General features: G+C 40.7%; 1 protein-coding gene across 1 annotated transcript in view; it reads left to right on the top strand.

The window, feature by feature from the left end:
• ADAMTSL1 (ADAMTS like 1) overlaps positions 1 to 22,077 on the top strand; it is a 569,359-nt gene that overhangs the window by 357,286 nt on the left and 189,996 nt on the right. The gene's annotated exons all lie outside the window — the stretch shown is intronic.

Here is a 22,077-nt window from a genome sequence, read left to right on the forward strand (position 1 = left end):
TCGTTTCTTGTGTTCCTTCCTTGAATAGATAGCCTTGGCTGCACAGGCAATGCATTGTAGCAAGTACAAGGGATAAACTGCAAGTGTCAATGCAGAGGACCTGATCATGACTCGGGGGCATAAGTGCTTCAGCAGAAAATAGAGAAAATTTAGTTCTTAGACTGGTGAAAAGCAGCTGCAAGGCACATTGATTTGGTCCTGTAAAACAAGTGGTTACCATGCAGGCATGAAGCTGCTTGAGAATCTCAACTGTTGTAGTCAAAACTGTTGTCTGATCAGGACTCCTCACTGTGTGTAATTGAAGGAGCTAAGCATGGTAAGTTTTCCTGGTGATCAGCTGGACGAAGGGGAGAGAGTCTTCATGTTAATGAGTCCTCGGCTTTTAATGTTTAATGCATGAGAGCTGTCAAAGGTGTCCATTTTTCTGTTATATGGCCTTTTGACCTAGCAAAGCATTTCTGTTTTTGTTTTATAATTTGTTTAATAGATTTTAAATCTACTTTTTTTACTTGAAAAGTATTTGATCCAACTATCTATCAGTGATCAAAAACAGTAAATATTCAAAACAAAAGCAGCACTGATAAAACTTGCTGTACATCCTTTTATTTCTAAAAGCCATTGTTGCTAGATATGATGACCCTTACCTGGTGCCTGAAAGATATCTGGCCAGGAAGAAAGTCAGGATGATCACAAAATTTCATGATCCAATCCAGATACCTTTCCACCAGCCTGGATCAAAACCTGAGTTATGGGACTTGCAGTAAGCAATCTATCCAGGCATGAAATATGCCATAGTTTGTGTTTGATCATATTTGGATCAAGTTTTACTTCTCTTGATAAATATAGCAGGACAACCTCATTCACTGTCTGCTTGCCTGAAAGGCTAGTCGGAGGAAAGTAGGGGGAAATGGGTATGCATCAGCATTGCACTGATACACTGATGTCACTGCTTCCAGAAACCAGAAGTGATGTTTTGACACAGAAGGGCATGTACCTCCTTTCATGATGTCACTTCACCAGAAGTGACATCAGTGTGTCAGTCCCCTCCCTCAAATGCTGCTGGAGCTTGTGGGCTATGGCCTAATAACTCTGTTAATAAAGTTATCTGCTAAAGGCAAGAAAAAACATATTGTTGAGGTTTGTGAATGATCATTTCATCTGTGGATTGCTAGAGATGGAAATGAGGGAATCTGTTCAACCCTAGAAATGGATTCTGCCATCAGGGCACCAGGACAGAGAATGCCCTCTCCTGTAGCTATTTATTGATGACTCTTACAAAGATCTTAATTGATGGATAAGTTTCTAATTAATGTATGAATTGTGATACATTTGTGCTTTTGTAGAGTTATTTAATCTAAGCCTCAGACTCATCAGGTTTTGGATGTAAATATAAAGCTATACCAGTTCACTGAACTTGGGGGGTGGGGGGGAGCTTTGGATCTACACATCTCTGAACTTTGCCGTAGGTCTACATCCAAGTTTCACAGCTCTGCCCATCCATAATCCTGCATAATTCCTGACATTTTATAAACATTTGCACTGATTTTCCTTTCTGTTTCTTTGGTTTGTTTTTCCCCCAGCTCTCTTTCTCATCAGTGTTGTGTTCTGACCTGGCACAGGTCTTTATTGTTGAGGGAGATGTTTAAGCTAAATGGAATGTGACGTACAGCATAGCCTCACTTATCTCAGCTATTCTGTTAATTAACGGAAACAGGGACATGTCTCTCATTTTCATCAGAGGACCTAGTGGCCTTTCTGAAAATCAAGTTTTATATATTCAGGGAATCCCATTATTGGCTGTTCTGCAGCTTATTAATGAGGGACTCTAGGGTCTGTGTAGTTTTATTATTTGGCTAACAGGCTTTAGTTTAGGATAACATGTGAATTTGGATTGTTCTCTAGAATCACTCAACCAACAATGTCTGCCAGATTGTATTGGATTGAAGCTGGACTGCCTTTAGATCCAGCTGCTTCAAGCCACACCTTTCTGAGAAAAGCATTTCCTCAGAAACCTGCTAATAAATAACACCCACAATTAAAGGACATATAATTATTTTCAGATGTTTCTGTTTAAGGAGGAATAGAGCATTTATGGAGAATAGTGTAGTACAGTAGAAACAGTGTATTATGGATTCTCGTATCATTCCTATTTGGAAGGTGATACAACTTGCTTCCCATTGGAAATACCACATTAGAGTACTTTAGTATTTTCAAAAAATGCAGAATTAGCCATTTTCCTGATGTCAATTCTGAAACCAGTGTGGTCTCTCATAGACCCCTTTACACATGCAGAATAATGTACTTCCAATCCACTTTCAACGCACTTTGCAGCTGGATTTTACTGTGCAAAATAGCAAAATCCACTTGTGAAAGTAGATTGAAAGTGCATTATTCTGCATATGTGGAAGGGGCCATAGCTCTGCTTACCCTCAGTTTGAAAAATACACTCTTTGGTTGGAAATTTGACTCCTGGGAACAGCCTTATTATGTTATGTCTTAACATAGATTTAGATACTTCGGAAATGCAGAGGCCCAAGAGGCTGTCACAATTTCAGTGTTCTCTACAGTACAGGGGCAGAGCGAGGGGAAACTGCGCCCTGGGCATTCATGCAACCAGCGCCCCCTGCCCCCGAATGCCCCCACCACGTCCCTGCCACAGTACCGCGCAGGGCATCGCACCACCCCCCACCCCGCCCCATTGGTGCTACACCCCTGCTACAGTACTGTCCTAAGGGCTTGTTCAGCTCCCTGGTTTACTGAAGCAATGAGGTTTATGAAATGAATCAGCAGAACTACTAGAGCATCAGTGGAAGAAACTTTGATCTATATTTATTTATTGAATTCCATTCAGGGTGGCTTCCAGCATAAAACACAACAGTAAAATTGATATGCAGTTTATCCAGATGGTGTAAAAAGAATCAAAATGTTTGTATCAGTTTTAAAAAGAGATATAGACAGAAATGCTTTCAAGAGTGGTGGAAGGAGGGAAGAGAGGGTCCTACTGGATAGAATATCATTACTACTTCAAAGGTGGATTCTGCATGGTAGAAACATAATGGGTTGATGAAGGGAAATATCGTGATTTGGGGAAGTACTTTACATGGGTCCCTTCCCCAAATCAGAATTGACCCATTATATTTCCCACAACCCGTTTTTTCAAAAATCGTCAAAATCATTATGTTTTTGAAAAATCCTGGGTTGAACCTGCTGCCAAGGTTGCCCATCCGCTTTATTTTTCCTGGCCTGCCGCCTGTTCTCCCACCTTTTATCATGTCAGTTTCATTTCTGCTGAGCTGCCATTCAGTATGATAGCCTGCTGTTTCTGAAACATTCCCCAAGCACGTTTTCTCCCCTTGGCAGTAGCTGTGAGTGCCATTTCACCCAAATGAGTACAGCAGTGGATTCACAACAAATTTGGCCATTGCAACTTCTTCTTTATTTTGGGGGGTGCTTACAGCATGTAGCTAGGCAGATGCACACCTTTGGATGTGGATGGGACATATTGCTTTGCTCCATTTTTGAACAGTTTTTATTATTTTGTACATCACAACATTAGGGTGGAGGGTTGCATGCTTCATGTTTACATGTGTTATGGTTTCAAAGTCCTCAACTTTTTTTCCACACTGTAGAAATGGGAAGGGGAGGTCCTGTTTGGCCTCCCGGGGTTGCTGTAGATTCTCCACCAATCTGAAGCAGAGGGCAGGAGTGGGCGGAAGGGGGACTGTGGTGATGGAACAGCCAATCAGAACACAGGAAAAATGGGATGTTTGCGCCTCTGCAGCTCTTCTTCATTGTAAAAAAAAAATAGTGGGTTTGTGTGAAGGGGCAGAAAGAAAACTGGTTTTGGTTTCCTTCACCAAAAATGGGCACCCATGTGAAATACAAAAACTGAATAAAATAGACCTGGATTCAAATAGTGAATGCAACTTGTTAATACTATGCTGTGCAGAATCCACCAAACATAGACCTCATGGAACATCTCGTCCTACAGGTTCTACAAAATATAACTGAAGATATTCTTTTGTGGCTGTGATGATAGTGAAGCAGGCTTACGTTTCTATCACCATTGTATGTACGTGGAGCAATTCAGCTGAGTTATTCCAAATGGTAAAGAAGTTTTGACATTTGGCCCCAGATATTTTGAGGCTCACTGGTGGTTTCTGCACAGCACACTAATAATGTGTGTAACACATTATTATTGAACCCAATTTCCCCTGTTTGTCTTCCCACTGGAGATTTCACCCCTCCAGGAAGTGATTGCAAGCAGTCCAGGTTGCTGTGACTCCTGCGGTTTCTCAAAAAAAAAAAAACCTCTAATTTAGTGACTTTGGTAAAACCTGGGTTAAGAGAAATATTATGGTCTGAACCCATTTTGGGAAAGAGCACTGTGCAAAGTTCTTCCCCCAAAAGGGATAAGTAGCTTCCTCAGCTATTTGTGCTGTGCAGAAACCACCGTGACATGTTTGCTATGCATTCTGAAGATGAATTTACATTAACACAATCTAGACCCCACTTATTCAGCTGTTTATTCTCAAAATGTTATCAGTGCACTATTTAGGCGGGATCACTTGGATGAATTTCAGTTACTGTAACTTGAGGACTTAGACAAGCTGCTTAGAGGAATCTAGGTTGCCACATCAATTCTTGACGCTTGTTCTCCATGGCTGGCTTGAGAAAGTTGGATGGAGAGAATTGCCAGCTGGATGCAGGTAGTAGTAAATCCTTCTTTAAAGATATAGTGCCAACTGCCTTGGCAGAGATGGTGATGAAACTACTCTTGAAAAAGACTTGAACCCCAAATGATGTTAATTACCATCTTGTAGTTTTTTGTGTGTCTAAGCACTTGAGGCTTAGCAATGCCAAGGTTTCTCAGATGAGTTGACAATGTAGAGATAGTTCAGTCTGGCTTTGAAGACTGGCTTTCAAACCAATACACCTTGAACAACCTGGCAGAAGGACAGGGACAGACAGTGCAACAATGCTAGTTCTTTTAGAGTTCTCAGAAGCTTCTGATATCATCAAATTATTGTATTCTTCTGCTGTGCTACTTCTTGGCACGTGTACATGTCGTTCGTATGGTTCAAAGTGTGCATTTACTGTCCATTCACACAAAGGTTAAATTAAGTCTTTTTTCACAATATTGAGGCATTTCCTTCATGGACTTTTTACAGATCACTAGTTCAGCCTGCTAAAATTGATACCCAGAATATGATCCACCCTCCTCTAGCTCTGCCACCAGAATTCAGATCAGAGATTGATTTCTAAGGGCATCCCTGCATACATCTACATTTAGGGAACTGCCTGTGGTGTTATGGGAACCCAGTTCTCACAGTGTACATTCAGACCTTGAACTGAGACCCTGCTAACCCCACCCCATCTACATAGATGACAAACAGAAGCCACTGTGGGCTGTTCAGCCGACATCACTGTCATCACTGCTTTGATGCCAAATATATCCCAGAGTAACATTCCTATTTTGTTCCATGGACAATCACTATACTTCTGACTGAGCACTAAAGACCTGAACCTGGAAACCAAAAGCATATAAGGTATGTATACCCTCAATAAAATTATTTCAGTGACAAGGACATGGCATTGGATCCTGTATTCAAGCCCATGCAGCCCTTCTCCTCTTTTCCTCTTTTTTTTAAAAAAAGAAAAGAAATGGCTTATGGCCAGGAAGAAATATACATAAGGCAAGGCCCAATTTTCCTTCTTTCTGGCCAGCATCCCTAGCATACGGGTTCTGGCACAGCATGACTCCAGTCCTGGATTTTCTAGTGGTTTGGAAACCAACAGCATTTCGGTTTGTGCATAATATCTCACTTTCATTCAGTACATAGAGACACAGCCAGAAATATGAACATTTCTTTCATTCACATGATTTATGGCAAGGGGCAGATCAGGAGTGCTGTAGGAGCTGTTTATTTAGAGATCATGGTGAGTTTTTTAACCATAATTTTAAGGCATGTGAGAACCCAATTTGAATTAGGACCATGTCTGAAACCTTCCCTACAGCACCATTTTCTGACCTGAAATAATTCTGGGGAGTATCCATGTGCCCCATTGGGGTGAACTTGAATTTTTCCTCCCTTCATTCTGCGGTTTCAATCCAAATCAAATCCTTGAATGCCTGATAATAACATTTGAAAAAACTTCTGGGAATTCCAAGCACAGAGTGGTTTGACACTGAATCTCAAATCTGGACAAGTCTAAGAACCAGCCTTCACCTTGTAACCTAGGTGATGATATTTATGATACACATGATACTAAAGAAAAGTATACTGTTATTCCACATTAGGGGAAAGATCAGGGTCCCTTCTAGCAAAAATTTGCAGTGTTCCATTTATTTTGGCCTATCAAGGGAATTCCAATACAAGAGTGCATCCTTGTCAAAAGGATGGCTGAGTTGCTAATCAAAATATAAACAAATAGTCACACATAAATATAATACATATAGTCATGTGACAAATACAAAACTCCAAATATGTGCAAAATATCATAAAATGTTTCCCATCCATACTTCAAAATGTAATGAATGGCTAAATAGTAACTATGCCGTATATTGTATGTGACAGTATCAAAAATACCATTTAAATACACATTTTCAGGTTATACAAATCTGAAGGTTGCATAAGACAAGCTCCTGGGCACTACTGTTTCAAAATGTGGTTTTCTTCTATTTGTTTTAAGCCCTCTCATTAATTAGAGACAAGATAAGTGGTTCAAGAAATGCCACATAAATCTTCACTTGGAATTGATCAAAAGCTTTTGCCATTGTAGCAATGTAAAAAGAGATAACAATGATCCATCTGAGCAGACAGCTTTTTCTCATACAGGTTGCCTTCAATGCATAAGATGGACCATGTGGAACTTATACATTTTGTAGACCTAGATCATGTTGGTGAGAGCAAAGGAAGAGACACACAGGGCTACTGCCTTCAGTGGCATCCATGCAAGTTCCCATAAGTCTGTCCTGTTTATTTAGCTAATAGCAAGATTTTATAATATAACCAAGAACCATAGCTGATGTTCCATGTCTTAGTTACCCTATATTTCTAATGTCTTGTGCCCCACTTATCAAGAGATGATATATGATTAGACTAATGAGACTTAGGGTATTGAAATAATGGCCTCTTCCGCACATGCAAAATAATGCGTTTCCAAACCACTTTCACAACTGTTTGCAAGTGGATTTTGCTTTTCCGCACAGCTTCAAAGAGCACTGAAAGCAGTTTGAAAGAGCATTATTCTGCGTGTGCGGAATGAGCCAATGTCTGTAGGACTCCTGCATGATCATTGCTTTTAGGGTAAGAGGCATGCTGAGTAAAGAGGAGCCAAATATAGTTGGTTTTCCCACAACAGTAACTGGGCTAAGATGTGTTGTAACTGCTAATCGTGCCACTCCCTGATCTGCTGCTTGAACCAGCACTGATTTGTGCAGGGCTTGTGTGGCTTGGAGGTGTTTGGTATGGAATCAGCATGCCTGAGTTAGAATTCCTTTGTCTGAAAGTGTCTTAAGTGTCTGTAATTGTTCTCCAATTCTTTGCCTGAACTGACTCCAGGATTGCATCATTTACCCTCAAGCCTACATTTCAAAACCTCCCAGAGGCATTGCTTTTTCATGGATCTTGGAAAACACAACTTCAAAACATCACAGTTTTATATTAAATGTGAAATCCAAAGCAACTCTCCAAGCTAACTATATATCTATTAGCAATTTTGATGATACCACCAGCAACTATACAACATGTTGTGTCTGAGGGAGGTGAAAATATGTTTTTACTAATGTCCCTGACACTTGCAATTGTTTTTTAAAAATGTAAAGATAGCAAAACATGTTTTAAGGCCCTCTTCTTGTCAGATTCACAGTGAACTATAGTCCTGGAAACATGGGAAGATATGCTGAGCCCTGCAAAAAAATTTCAGTTCCAGAGCACTGTAAAGTTGTTTGCAGGGGACCTAGTACATAATCTGCCTAACTATTAATAGCAGTCCAATCACAACTTGGATTTTTTGCACAGTATATGCTTGTTTTTAAACATTCATATTCTTAGGGTTGTAGGGAGAAAAGAGAACACGTGGGTTATAAGTTGCACATGTTTCTAATGGTCCAGCATAGGGTTTTTGTACTGCTTTCATGCTTGCCAATCTCTTTCACTTGAGCTCTGTGTTTGTCTTGTTCTAAGTATCCTTGAAAAAACATCCAGAAATTGCAAAGCAGCTAGTATTTGAAACTGTTCATCAGACTAGTCATTTAAGACTGGAACTAAACTGGCAAGCTGGTCCCTTATCTAGACTGTGCTGATTCATGCTACAAAAACTCCTGACTGAACTTACTATAACTGAACTTCAGATCTGTCTTCAAAAGGCAGCCCCACATGGAGCAGACTCCATATGAGGCTGCTGGAAGGCAATTCCACATTTCATTGCCTTTTGAAGACAGTTCCAAAGCTTCAGTTAGTACAAAGTACAGCAAGAAGACACCCATCAAAGGGCAACCACCTGGAACACATCCCTCCAGCATGGCATCAATTGCATAGGTTACTTGTTTGCTTCCATATGCAATTCAAATTGCTGGCCATCATGTGTGAAGCTCTTTATGGCCTTGGGCTCTCATATATATTGAACCATATCTCCCTGCCCTCTCCAATGTGCCAGTTGTGATTTTGATTCTTAAGACTGTCCATAGAGCAAAAGCTACATTATGGGTTCTCTGTGTAGCAGGTGAAGTCCATTGCAATGACCTCCTAGAGAATAATTTCAGTGACTACGTTTAGGAAAGCATGCCATTCATTCCGGTTGCAAAGAACATTTGGAAGGGAGTAAATTATTTCAGTAGATTTAATTGCATGTTTTTAAATCTGGACGTTCTTGTGTTAATGTCCTCCTTATGTTGTGGGTCCTTGCAACTTGCTGTTCCATTGTTTAGCTGCCTCAAGCTCAAGGAAATAAGGTCAGATAGAAATGCTTTAAAATTTTGAATTAAATAATAATGTCTATATATACTAATGCTTTTAAAAATTCTTTGTGATTATTGAAGTTTTATTCTTGATAGAAGCTTTTGTGTGCATATAAACCTGTTCAGATACCCCTGTGTATCTGAAAAAAAATGTGCATGTACATGAAAACTTATACCAAGAATAAAACTTTGGCCTTTTATGCATGAACTGCTTAACCTGTGCCTGTTTGCTGCTCCGTGGAATTTTAAGACCAACAAAGGCCATTTGCCTTTTACCTGTGATCCTCTGTTTTACCTGTGATCCTCTGCCTTCACATCACTTTTATGTGATACCATATGTGATATAGTGCCTAGACTATAGGGTCTGGAAGACCTAGGTTCAGAAGACCAGTGTGATATAGTGCCTAGAACAGGAAGTGTTGTATAGTGTGCTATAGTGCCTAGACAGAAGACCTAGCCAGTGTGGTATAGTGCCTAGATGAGAAGGTCTGGAAGACCTTGGTTCAAATGCCATTCTGTCTGAAAACTTGCTTGAGACCTTGTGCCCATCATTTTCTCAATCTGACTTGCCTCGCAGGGTTCTGGTGAGGATGGAATGGAAAAGTGTAAAATGTTGAAAGCCACTTAGTACTACAGGGAGTAGAAACAGATACAGATAAATTTCATGCCCATCTTTTTAAATAATATCTTATGTTTCTACTCAAAACAGGTGCCCCTTGGAACAAAGCCTTTGACATGCAGATGCTAATTATTTGCTGATGTTAAGAACCTCTACTACAGCTTTATAGCAAATATATACTTGATTCCACTGATCATCTCTATTGCTGTTTATTACCTGCAGGCTAAATAGTGTTTTATCTCTCATTCAGCCATTGCTTATTTCTCTGCCACACTTTCCCTTTACAGGTTAGTATGGCCCATTTGCAGAGAGCCTATGCTGGTGGTGTACTTGATAAATCTGTTCCTCTAATAAGTCTTCCCTAGTCCATGCTAGGAGTTAATGTTGAAAATACAAGACAAGAAAGGAACTGGTTGTTATTGTGGTTCCATAGAGAGCCTGTGCATTTTTCAGTTGGAAAAAAAATCTAGGGGGGAGTAACAGGTTTGCTTTTGGACCCTTAAAATCACTCCTCCTTCCCCTCTTTCAAATAACATGGTGTCATTGCAATTATCAGCTTTTCAGGTGACAAAAGCTGAATTAGTAGAAAAACCTATCATAACAATACTTTTATTTTCATGAATTTCGTTTTCAGGGACTCATTTTTAACTAGGCTGTTTCTTCATTATGTGCTTTGGGCTGTACTGTGGATAAGCCTGTCTATAAGTTATTCTCCAAGGTGCTCACATTAAGACTAGGACTTGGTTTTCATTCTCAGTGAATCATTACCATTTGTAAATTCTCTGTTTAGGATCCCCTTTGGATGATAACATGCTGAAATTGATATGCCTCTCTCAATCTGTGTATGTTTGATGTTACTTAGGGGGGCAAGGATGCAAGTTGCTGAGTGACATTTATGGGGCTTAGCACAATTATAACTTGTCAGGGCAAAGCTCCTTGCTTTACATCTGGCCACCCAATAACTTGCCATAAAATCAACATAGATTTCTGGCTACCTTTAGAAGAAGAGAAGCCCGCTTCTTTACAGCTTCTTTGGAGTCAGAACTTCGGCAACTGTTTTCAGAAACCCTGGCTAACTAGGAGGATGACTAGATGATCATTTTAAAAATGCAAAAACTAAACGGATGTTTACGAGAATAGAGAACATACCCACTTACTTGATGCTGGTAGTTTTGATTACTATGTTTACAAGTACTGTTAAAAAAGAAAGAACATAGAATACAGACTATTAGGGTGTTATCTAATCAAGTAAAAAGAAATAATTAAATGCAGGGTCTTTACATCACAACAATTATTCCAATAGAAAACTAGGAAAACCTATTTCTTCAGCTGTTTTCAGTATTTCCATTTCTGTTCCTAACTCATTACCAGTCCAATTAATTTGTTTCCTTTTCTTGATCAAATAACTTTCCTCAGCCTCTGCAAAAATTGTAGTGGACCATAGAGGTTCTGGTGTTTTTCAATAACAGTTGTCAAGACAACCAATACATTGGGAGTAAGCACCAAAAGTAAATATAGTCATGAAGGGATCTGGATTTAACTTATTTCTCAATATGACCAAGATAAAATCGGGTTCAATCCATCCAGTTTTTTCACTTAATCTCACCTAATTCCTCTACCTGCTGCAATCTCTATCCTATATGTCATTTATCTAGAAAGATCTAGAGCCCCCGAGGGCCTAGGGAGGGAAGGCAGCTTGGATGGGTGTTGCAGCAGCAGGCCAGCTCCTGGCAGTAGGCCAGTTCTGTCTTTAGGCGCCTCCCCCGTGCTGACCCAGTTCTTCTGAGCCGGGTTGGTTCAAGGGAGGAGAGGGGTGGGGGCAATTTTGCACCCCCACCAGTATGCCCAGGGTCATTTGAACCCCCCTGTCCCCATGGGTGGAATGCCCCTGAACCTAACTACCTTTGTATTGTCAAAGGCCTTCACAGCCAGCATCAACTGGCTGTTGTGGGCTTTCCAGACTGTGTTGCTGTGATCCAGTAAGAGCAAAACCTACCATGCCGCAGCCACGCAGCCAGTTCTTCTAGTGATGATGTTTGAGTTTGGGAACACAGCTTGGAAATTGGGTCACTGAATGGATATTGGCAGTGGTGGGATTCAGCAGGTTCGCACCACTTCAGCAGAACCGGTTGTTAAAATGGTGCTTGTAAACAACCAGTTGTAAAATTATTTGAATCCCACCAGCGGAACCGGTTGTTAAATTATTTGAATCCCACCACTGGATATTGGAAATAGATCTTGAGCCCTCAGTGTAGCTTTTTTCTGTTCTTGTACTTTCTACAGTACAATAAAGTTATCACAAGGAAATAAAGTACATTAAAGTTATTAAAATTTTAAAAAATTATTTAATTACCTCCTGTGTTGTTTTTATTTTTTATCCAATTGATGTGGGAACTGACAAATCTCTGAAATTAGAGGATGGGTTTGTAGAGCCACCAAATGAGGAAGCCGTGGAGACCTGTGGTGGAGCTGTATTTGAAGAGCTTGAATATGCTTATCTATCAGGTTCTCCATCATATGACAGATGTTATCCTGTTGATTCCCTGGATGTTGGTTGTTGAGCTTGGGTGAAATTCTCAAAGAATAGTTGGTCGAAAGGCCAACTTGATTAAGGGAGGAGGGTTTGTCCTCAGGCCAGTATATTACAGAAGCCTCTCCAGTAGTGATGGACCATATTCATGGTTATTGGGTTATTTCTCAATTGGGTTATTTCTCAATTTCTCAACTGTTACAACTAAAATCAGAAACTGGGGTGCCAGCTCTTCATGGTACAGTGACAGTTGGTACCCTCAGATTTCTGATTGGCTAACTGCCTATGACATTTATCTCATGAACTGAGAAAAATGTCACAGGTGGAGGAGGAACACAGCCATAAGGCTCCTAATCAACTTCGGAAATGGCAACATTAGCTGGAGGCACAATGCCTGGGAAGCTTTAACTTTTCCATCTTTTTGAAAGACTGAGTTTTATTTTAGCTGAAGAAAGTTTTAAGAGAATAAACTGACCCATGAATAATTGAGCTATCTGGGAAGGAGGGGAGAGACAGGAGAGAAATACAGAATGAAAGAAGAAGCGAAAGGGGGCTCGGCTGTTTAAGTGGAAAATATTCTGGCTGCTGAACAGCCGAGCTCTACAATAGCCTCTTTGTTCTTCTAATTCTGTCTTTCTTTTGCCATATCATCTTACACTTTTATTTCAAATTAGAGTTGTCATTTTTCATCACACTTCAATCATCATCACCAACAGCAGCACCAAAGTCTCGGCATATAATGCAGGGAACATTTGTTAAAATGCTTACTTTCTACCCCTGCTTTATGTAGGTCACACCTTCTAGCATTAAAAGTAATCGATATATTTAAAATCTGGATATTAAATAAAAATAAGGGATGACACCTCTATGTGGTTTCTCTTGTCTTCTGTTATGGCATTATAAACACATGTTATTTTACTGAAAAGCCAGTTTCTTTTCCCTTGTGGTTTCTCCCCATTTGTTGTCTGCATCATTTGAAATGTTAGATCGTTGGGTTGTTAAAGCAGAGATCCACTGTTTTGCCCTCTAAAGTATCATTTTACACTGATGATATTGTAAAACAACAACAACAAAATCAAGAACAAATGATTCTGAGACCTGGTTCTAGCGGATGGAGATCTGTGCTCATTATTAACTTAGTAATCTTCAACATGGGACTCATACTGGGGAGAGACTGAAAAGAGTACTTGTGCTTTAGCAAGAATAGAAGGGCAGGCTCTGCTGTGTTCACAATCCCCATCACATGAAGTTTGTAACACCCATCAGTTCCTGGCAAGAAAACCTACTAGTTTTCTCCTTTGATTTATTTTGACATGATGTTGTTGGTATTGTAGGTAGAATTTCCATTTAACTTTATCTTCAGCATTTGTTCTCATTCATTGAAATATTTTCCCCGAGTATAATATGGAAGTGAGTAATTTTTTTCATGCTATGTTGAGAATGTTATCATTGTTACCCACTGAAAGATGGTATTTGGATAGGAGTGTGGTTTTCTTTTTTGGTAATTTACAAATAATATTACAGTACGAAACATGTTTTCAGGAGGTTTAGAGCGGTTTGGTTATCACCATATGGCTGCTACTTGAAGTTTGTAGAGGAAATAAGAAAAAAAAAGGAAGCGCTGAATTGAATGAGATAGCAGGTCCATGATGGGACAATCTGGGTTTTTGAAAGCAACCATGGGAGAGAGGATTATTATTGTTGTTGTTGTTGTTGTTGTTGTTGCTGCTGCTGCTGTTGCTGTTGCTGTTGCTGTTGCTGTTACCAGTAAATTAAGTTTATATACCGCCCACCCCCGAAGGGCTCTAGGCGGTGTACAGCATAAAATGACATAACATAACAGGAAGAGCACAATCATAATCTCAAATATAAATATAAACTCTATAACATTAGAATAACTAAAACCATTTAAAATACAGCATACATCATATAGCATCCAACAATTTAAAACCCCTCCTGAGAGGGGAACAGAAGGTCCCGTAGGTAATAGGGACCACCTAGGTGAAAGTACGGGGGCGCCATCAGCGGCCAGCCTCCCCAAAAGCCCAGTGGAACAACTCAGTCTTAGAGAGTCTGCAGAATTCACCAAGGTCCCACAGGACCCAGACAGTTGGAGGGAGAATGTTCCACCAGGCAGGAGCCAGGGCTGTAAAGTGGAGGCCAGCTCCATCATTGAGGGGCCAGGAAGCACCAGGAGATTGGCCTCTGTTGAACACAGAGGCCAAACTGGGACGTATGGGGCCAGACGGTCCCGTAGGTACGAGGGTCCCAAGCCGCGTAAGGCTTTAAAGGTTAGCACCAAAACCTTAAAGATGATTTGGAACGCAACTGGGAGCCAATGCAGGTGGCGCAATACAGGCAAACTATGATCTCTAATGGCGCTTCCAGTGAGCAAACGAGATGCCACATTTTGGACCAGTTTCAACTTCCAGATCAAACGGAAGGGAAGGCCCGCGTAGAGCGAGTTACAATAGTCTAACTTGGAGGTGACCGTTGCATGGATCACAGTGGCTAGATCCGCTTGGGAGAGGTAGGGGGCCAGCCGGCGGGCCTGACGCAGATGGAAAACCGCAACCCGGGTTACATGGGCCCCCTGGGCCTCCATTGAAAGAGATGATCCAGGTGGACCCCCAGGCTGTGGGTGAAGGAGGCCAGTGCCAATTCGGCCCCCTCCCACACTGGTGGCAGGAAATCTCCAACCTCCCCTTCTGTAATGCTGCTGAGGACAACTGTAATGTCTCTTGACTGACCAAGCTAGTGCTTGTCCCCCAGGAAAAAGATATACAACTGCTATAGGGTTACCTCTGTGTTTTTTTATCTGTGTCACAAATCAGTTTGGAAAGAGGTGATTTGTCTTGGGATAATGGCATGGAGAGTTAACCCTTGTCCCAATCATATTGTACTTGGTTTGGCCCTCTAGTAGTAGCTGAAGATAATTGTATGGGTTAGTAGGCCTCCTCAGTCTTACAACTTCCTTGAATAAAAAATGTTCTTTCTAGTCCAAAACTGTGGTGGATTCCACACAGCACAAATATAATGTATTTGGGACCATATAAATAGCATTTTGGGGAAGAACTTCAAATGTTCAGCCCGTTATATTCCTCATAACCTGGGGTTTTCAAAAATCATTGAACTAACGATCTCCCCCACCTGGGTTGAAGATGATTGCTGCCTGCTGAGCAAATGCCAGCAGGCAGGAAATGCTTTATTTCTCCTGTCCAAACCCCTTACTTTCATTTCTACTGCTCGCACCTGCCGTTTTGTGTGCTGCAGCAGATTCTTTGTGGAGATTCCCCACAGAGGTTTCCTCTGCTTGTAGTTCATCTGTTTGCTATTTTGCTGTAAAAAGTAGACGAATAAAGTTTGTTTAGTCTTGCAATTCTGGGCACATGTTGTTTTTACTTTTTTGTTGTTTTGAGGGGGCTGTCTGCAAAGTTATAGCAACATCACTAGAGAAGCTGCAAATATGCGCATATTTCTGTTGCTGTAGCTTCGCAGACAGCCCCCTCAAAACAAAAAAAGTGGAATGACACATGCACTGAATCGCTCTGTTAAATAAACTTTATTCATCTATGTTTTACAGTGAAATAGCAAGTGGATGACCTGCAGGTGGAGGAAACCTCCATAGGGAATATCCATGGAAAATCTGCTGCAGCATATAAAATGGCGGGTGCCACTATGAAACTGACAAGAGTTCCATGCAGCAGGTGGGGGAAAAGATTAATTTTGGCAGGCAATACTTGTGTTCTCTCATGCTGTGGGAACAAAAAACCCCAAAATTGACCTTTTTATAATGTCTTAAAGACGTTATGTTTATGCTATGCAGAATCTACCTGTAGTTCATTTCCACCAACGATTTAGAGGCCACACTGACATAAATGATCTTGGTTTAAATAACCAGATCCGGTTTTTAGATATTCTAATTTCAGCCTCACCACTGTTATTTGCTACTGTTGTGAATATAAAGTGTTATCTTGGGTCTGCCAATATGGGGACTACAATGCAATTTCTGGAATACTAGCTCTGTAGAAGACACAATGTTTAAATCAACTTTCTTTTTCATTTTTTAACAAATTTTATTTGTCCCCTGTCACTTAAGTACTAATGTGAAACTCATTAGAAACCATGCTTTATGCATTGAACCTGTAATGAAAGCTGAAACTCAGACCAATTACAGATGTTATTTTGTACGTTGACTTGCAGCTGTGGACATGAGGCATTGATGAGTTTCAGAGAAGTCATACTGAAATCTAATCTTTCAGCTTACAACATTTTAGGGCTAAAAGATCAGGCCTTAAAAATAAAGATATCCACTAAAGTTCCACATAGGTTAAACATCCACCGAGTTTCAAGGATATAAATATTACATCAAAAGACAGGCTGTGTTGCTACTTACATCTGAAACATCTGCTGACTATATATGCAATGAAAAGACCTATGAGAGAGAGAGAGAGAGATCCATGTACAAATTCACTCTCTATTTTTTTAACATATATTTTGAAAACCCTGAATTCCAGATCAGTTGGTGGTTTTTTAACATCATAAAACCACTTCTGTCATCTTTATAATACCAGCAGCACTCAAGATGTAAAAGCATCTGAGGTAACAATAGTAGCTTTCAATAGAACCCAGTTCTGTTAAACTGGAGGCACATATCACACCCAGTTGTCCAGGAGTAAATACATTACTCCTAAAGTCTTACATATAATACCATTTCAGTCTCTTATTCTGCAGCTGCACGTATTTATATCAGTTATTTTTTTGCCAGAAAAGAGTAGTATGGTAACACTGCAATCAAAATCAACAAACTGTAATGGAGTATCTAGTTTTCTTGCAGCTTTGCTGTTGTTGAGGATAGCACTTGGTCCTTGGTGCAAACATATGAAAGACTGAACGTTAAGGAGCTTCAAATGTGATGGAGAAACCAAGATGAAATTCTTTGCCATCTCTCATGACATTAGAGCTGAGGGTCACCAGATGTAATTAATGTAAGGACAGCTAAATAATATATTGCTTGTTAACTAGATTAGATCAGTGGCCCATAAGTCAAGTACCCTTTCATTTACACAGTACATAATCAACTTTGCCAGTTAGATAATAACCACTGACTTAGGCCATTTCCGCACAGGCCAAAAAAGCCAGTAAAAGGACAGTAAAAACAGTGTTATAGGCAGGAAGTTCGCATAGCCATCACTGCAAAAATGACGCTGAAGTGATGCGGCAACGCTTCAGCAGGCCCACAGTGGTTTATTCGAAAGTCACTCACTGAGTGAGTCTTTTCAACAACAGCGCTCCACAGTTGGTGTCGTGCAAATTGCCCACCAGGAATCTGTGCCACAGAAACTGCCCCCCACAATGGCAGCCCACACTGGCCAATCCTGGCACCGAATGCCCGTGACGTCTACTCTGGAGAAAAAAGAATGCTGTTTGCAAAGCACAGTTGTACGAAGTTCCAGGGTTCAGCCTATGCACTTCCTGTCTATGGAGCGCCCACCCATGTGAACGCTCCATTGCTGCAACATTGCCAACAACACCGACAGCACAACGCTGTAACTGGCTGTGCAGAAATGGCCTTAGTTTTCTTGAAAAGGTGATTTGTCATGATAAATGCCAAAAGGGACTTTAGTGTTCAGAAGCAACGTGCCTCTTAATACCAGTGGCTAAGAACGAAGAAATGGGGACGGCTTTTGCCCTCTTCCCTGATCCCTGAGTTCTCTGGAAGCATCTGGCTGACTATTTTTAGAAACAGGGTACTGGATTAGATTGATCTTGGGTCAGGCCCTAACAGGGCTCTTCTGTTTGAAAGTATGAGGAAGATGTTACTTCTTTCTTCTCGTATTCTAAAAAAAAAGGGGGGGGAACCTGCTACTGTGTTGTTGTTTTTTCATCAGAATAGTGATCACCCTGCTGGTGTCACAAACTGATAGACAGCTGGGTCCCTCCAGCGAATTGCATTTTTGTCATAAATATGTTAGAAATCTTGACAGTTACTCTTGTCTTTTCTGGTTGTCTTATATGTGCCAGGCATCAGAGTTCTCTTGAAAATGTCATCTGGGCTTATTCACATAGAATACTTAGCAGCTTTCTAAAAACACAATAACATTTTGTACAGCAGCACTGTTCCTGCTATTTTTCATTCTTCATTATCTCATGTCATCTCTTGTTGTTGATGAGAGAATGTCAGGATCCTAAACAGCAAGAATCTTTAGTCCTGTAATGCAAGTGTGGATGTCTGTTATATGTATGTGTGTAATGTACTTATCCTTGGCCACATCAATCTCCATTAGAGACCTAGGAAATAATATATGACAGCACCCTGTGGCTTAACAAACAATATGAAATTGCTTGAACAAATTAACAAACCTTTAATCCATATATATATGCAGCACAACTCAACTGTACAAAATCTTCGGTGCTTTTAAAAAAAAAAGCACCCAGAACAGTTACCACCATTAACAGTGCCCAATAATTAAAGAATAGCAAGAAAGTCCAAACTATTAATAAAGCAGGGCTTATTTCTCTCATCTGGCCTTCTGCACCTGATGTAGCTGCTGCAGGTCTTTCTTCAATTTGGGCCTGTGAAAAAATAAGTAATTCCCTCAATTGAGCTGTAGGCCTTCCTTTTATTGCAGGCCAGATCAACTGAGGAGGGTGGGGCTCTTACAGTTCGTAATAAGTAAGCAAGCTTATCAACTGCACATGCTCAGTGAGCTTTTATCCCCTGGGCCCTAAGATCCAAACAAAACAAAAAAAATACTAAAATGCCATGGGTTAAATGTGCATATATGAGAGACTGGAATTGTGTCATTGGTTGTGTCTCCTGTCTACATGCATTTAGAATAACTTCTGAATAGAGCCTTTCCTCATACAAACTGAATCAAGGACCTTGCTTCCTACAGGCTTCCTATTTGTCCTGATAGATCATACAGTTTGCTCATACACTGCTCTGTTTTCAAGTGATGGTGCTGAACATATGTAGGTAGCAAAGGGCTAATGGGTGAACACTATCCGCTCCATCCATCTGTATGTTCTGTCTGCATGTACAAAGTTATCATCTTCCTGGAATCTTAGTGCTTTGAGCATTACAACAGCTGCTCTTCCATCTGCTGCTTAGAGATGTAGTGCAATCTGAACAACTTTGGAATCTTATACAGATTCTTGCATACAGGTGATTTTAGGTGAAGTGGTCTAGCCTGAGGCTTTTTTTGTTAAACTTGAGATATCTGTCTTTTTTTTTAACAGTGGTCAAAAACCAGGTTTGCATTGTTGTTTGCAGTTGCCCACTTGCAGGAATTATCCCTGTAACAAAACCAAGTGTTTATAGGATCCAGACTTATTATTTCAGCCAAGATTATTTGTCATATCTTCAAACCAACAGATTGCTGGGAAGTCTCAGGGAAGTGTCCAACTGGTCCTTCATAAACATGAACAATTGAATGTTCAGACTGTTCTCTGCCATGGATGGTAGTAGGGAGTGGATGCAAAACCAGTGACACTTAACTATGTGCAGATGTGCAGATGTTATGTGGTGGGAGATGACTCCTAGGGAACAACCCAGTCTTTTCCAAGAGTCTCCAAGAAAGCTTACTAATGTTGAACTAATACCAAATCAAGTGGAGGGGTGTTCTCTCATCACAGTTTGTATTTAACCCAAGCAGTATAGGAGGTAGCTGTGATTACTCAGTGTAAGGAGCGAGTACAGTCTCTTAGTAACATTTTTACAATCATTTCCAACATTCTAGAACTGAGCTTTGGCACCAAAAACAATTTCAGGGGCTGAGCATAGCCCGGGGGGGGGGGGGGGACCCTTGTTTCACGTTCATAATCCTTGATTACAGTGGAGGGAATGACATTCCAAAGTTCAGTGCCAGACGCTTTTGTAACAGCCACATTTATCTCTGGAGTAGCATGTAATCTGAAGTAGCATGCATTGCAGCTGGCAGGGTAATTTTATGACTTTCATGAAAATAGCCAAATCAGCCAAGTAACGCTTGACCTGTATAACCACACTGAAAATGTCACTTTCCCGCAATGGTTTGTGTAAGCATAGCAGTCTGCTTTTCTTACACATTCAAAATATTCTGCCAGATACATGCCAGTGAGTTCTTCCTTTTGCCCGATGGCATCTATAGGGCTATTCTCAGAAGAGTTTAAAGCATTTGTACTAGCACTGTGACTTAGGGAGCATGCAATGTTAGAGCAGTGTTGGTTTCCCCTCATTTACTGACTGATCTAATGCATGTACATTGGGCTGCACAAGCTCTTCATTAATTAGGTTTAGTTTCTTTGGGGGCAGGGGTCTGCAACCTGCAACCTGCAGCTCTCCAGATGTTCATGGACCACAATTCCCATCAGCCCCTGCCAACATGGCCAATTGAGAGTTGTAGTCCATGAACAGGTTGCAGACCCCTGTTTTGGGGGGAATGTTGTACTCTGCTGGACTTCCCAGGAGCACTTGTGGATCATTTGCAAAAGCTCTGATTTTCTGGTTTGTGATTGAGTAGGGCGCTTCCTACTCAATTAGTTTTTAAGGGTCAGGATTGCATGCAATTCAGTGATCAGCGATAAATAGCTTTGCAGTGACAGACATAAATGCATATGTCTATGTAAATTAATGCTGATCATTTTCTTTCCCTTTCGGAAAGTTTATAATCTTCTGGAACAACCTTGTCCCAATCTATAATTCCTACCATCCTGTCTCATACCCTGCTGCTTGTACTGTTTTCCAACATTTGGATCCAGTTGGAAAATAGGATTTCCCAGCCTAAAATCCAAGCATTTTGCTGATGACTAGGGTCAGGGTGAACCAGCTGAATGTGGTTTCACAAGGGTACAGGCTAATTATCTGATTGCAGCAACATAAGATATTAGTGCTGACAATAAGGATGTTCTCCAGTGGGACGCCTGGCTGTTTCTGGCCAGAGCACCATATTCTATCAACAAAAGAAGCTCTGTGTATTTGACAGCAACTATAAGTGCCTTGCAGATGTAACAGCCTGAGTGGTGACTCCCAAATATGTCATGAAGTCACTGCAATTGACAGAATATCACAGACACTATAATGTGAAGCAAGCACTATCGTATAAAGACTCCATTTAGTAATTTGCCTTCTAAAAGAAGGAGCAAATAGTTCTAAGCAGGCTTTATGCAATTCCAGCATCTTGTACTGCTTAAATTGTTTTTTTTTAAAAAAAAAAAAACACACACACAATTGGAGTAAAGATGCCCTGATAATTTTGTAAGATGGCCTGATTGTCTAGGCTGGTATTTTCTTTCTTTGAAAACCTGGTCACTTTTACCCTGGAAAAATCAAATTAGCTAAATATTCAAAGGAATTACATTGACCCAAAGGGAAAGATTTCAGCCTGTATTTCAAATAGCTGCTGATTATGGCCTATTATGTACAAGATGTTTGCTGTGTGGTGGAGGTGAATGTCCACTGCAGTAAGATTTCTGTATGGGCATGTTTCCTTTAGCCTTGCTTTCACTTTTCTGTGGAAATTAATCGGCTGCACACATACATGTTCTCTGAGCATGTTCTATTAAAGGAGGTAAAATTGGCTTAAGAAATTGAATGCAGTCAAGAGAGACTTATCCACAAGAACCCTACATAATCACCTAAGGCACCAATCAGCCCAGCTGTCTATCCACAGCATTAATATCTGCCCCAGAACGTGTCCCCAGTCCAAGTGGGAGGCATATTCCCTCCTTCTCTCCCACAGTCCTTTTCTGCCTGTTTTCTGCCTTACTTCAAATGGTCTGGTTGTGGAGTGAGGAGGAGGGTAATGGATGGTTGAGCTTCCATGTTGTGGTCCTCCACTAGGGGACAAAGAGGGTAGGTAGCACTTCCTTTCTGCAGCCTTCAGCATGGTGGCTGCAAGTAGGACATGTGTGATGTTTCCACCTCCCCACAGCCCACCTTAGCCTACAGGGCCCAAAATCCTTGGGCTGGCTCTGAATTCATTT

This window comes from Sphaerodactylus townsendi, linkage group LG07 (genome assembly GCF_021028975.2).
Source record: "Sphaerodactylus townsendi isolate TG3544 linkage group LG07, MPM_Stown_v2.3, whole genome shotgun sequence".
Classification (NCBI taxonomy): Eukaryota; Metazoa; Chordata; class Lepidosauria; order Squamata; family Sphaerodactylidae; genus Sphaerodactylus; species Sphaerodactylus townsendi.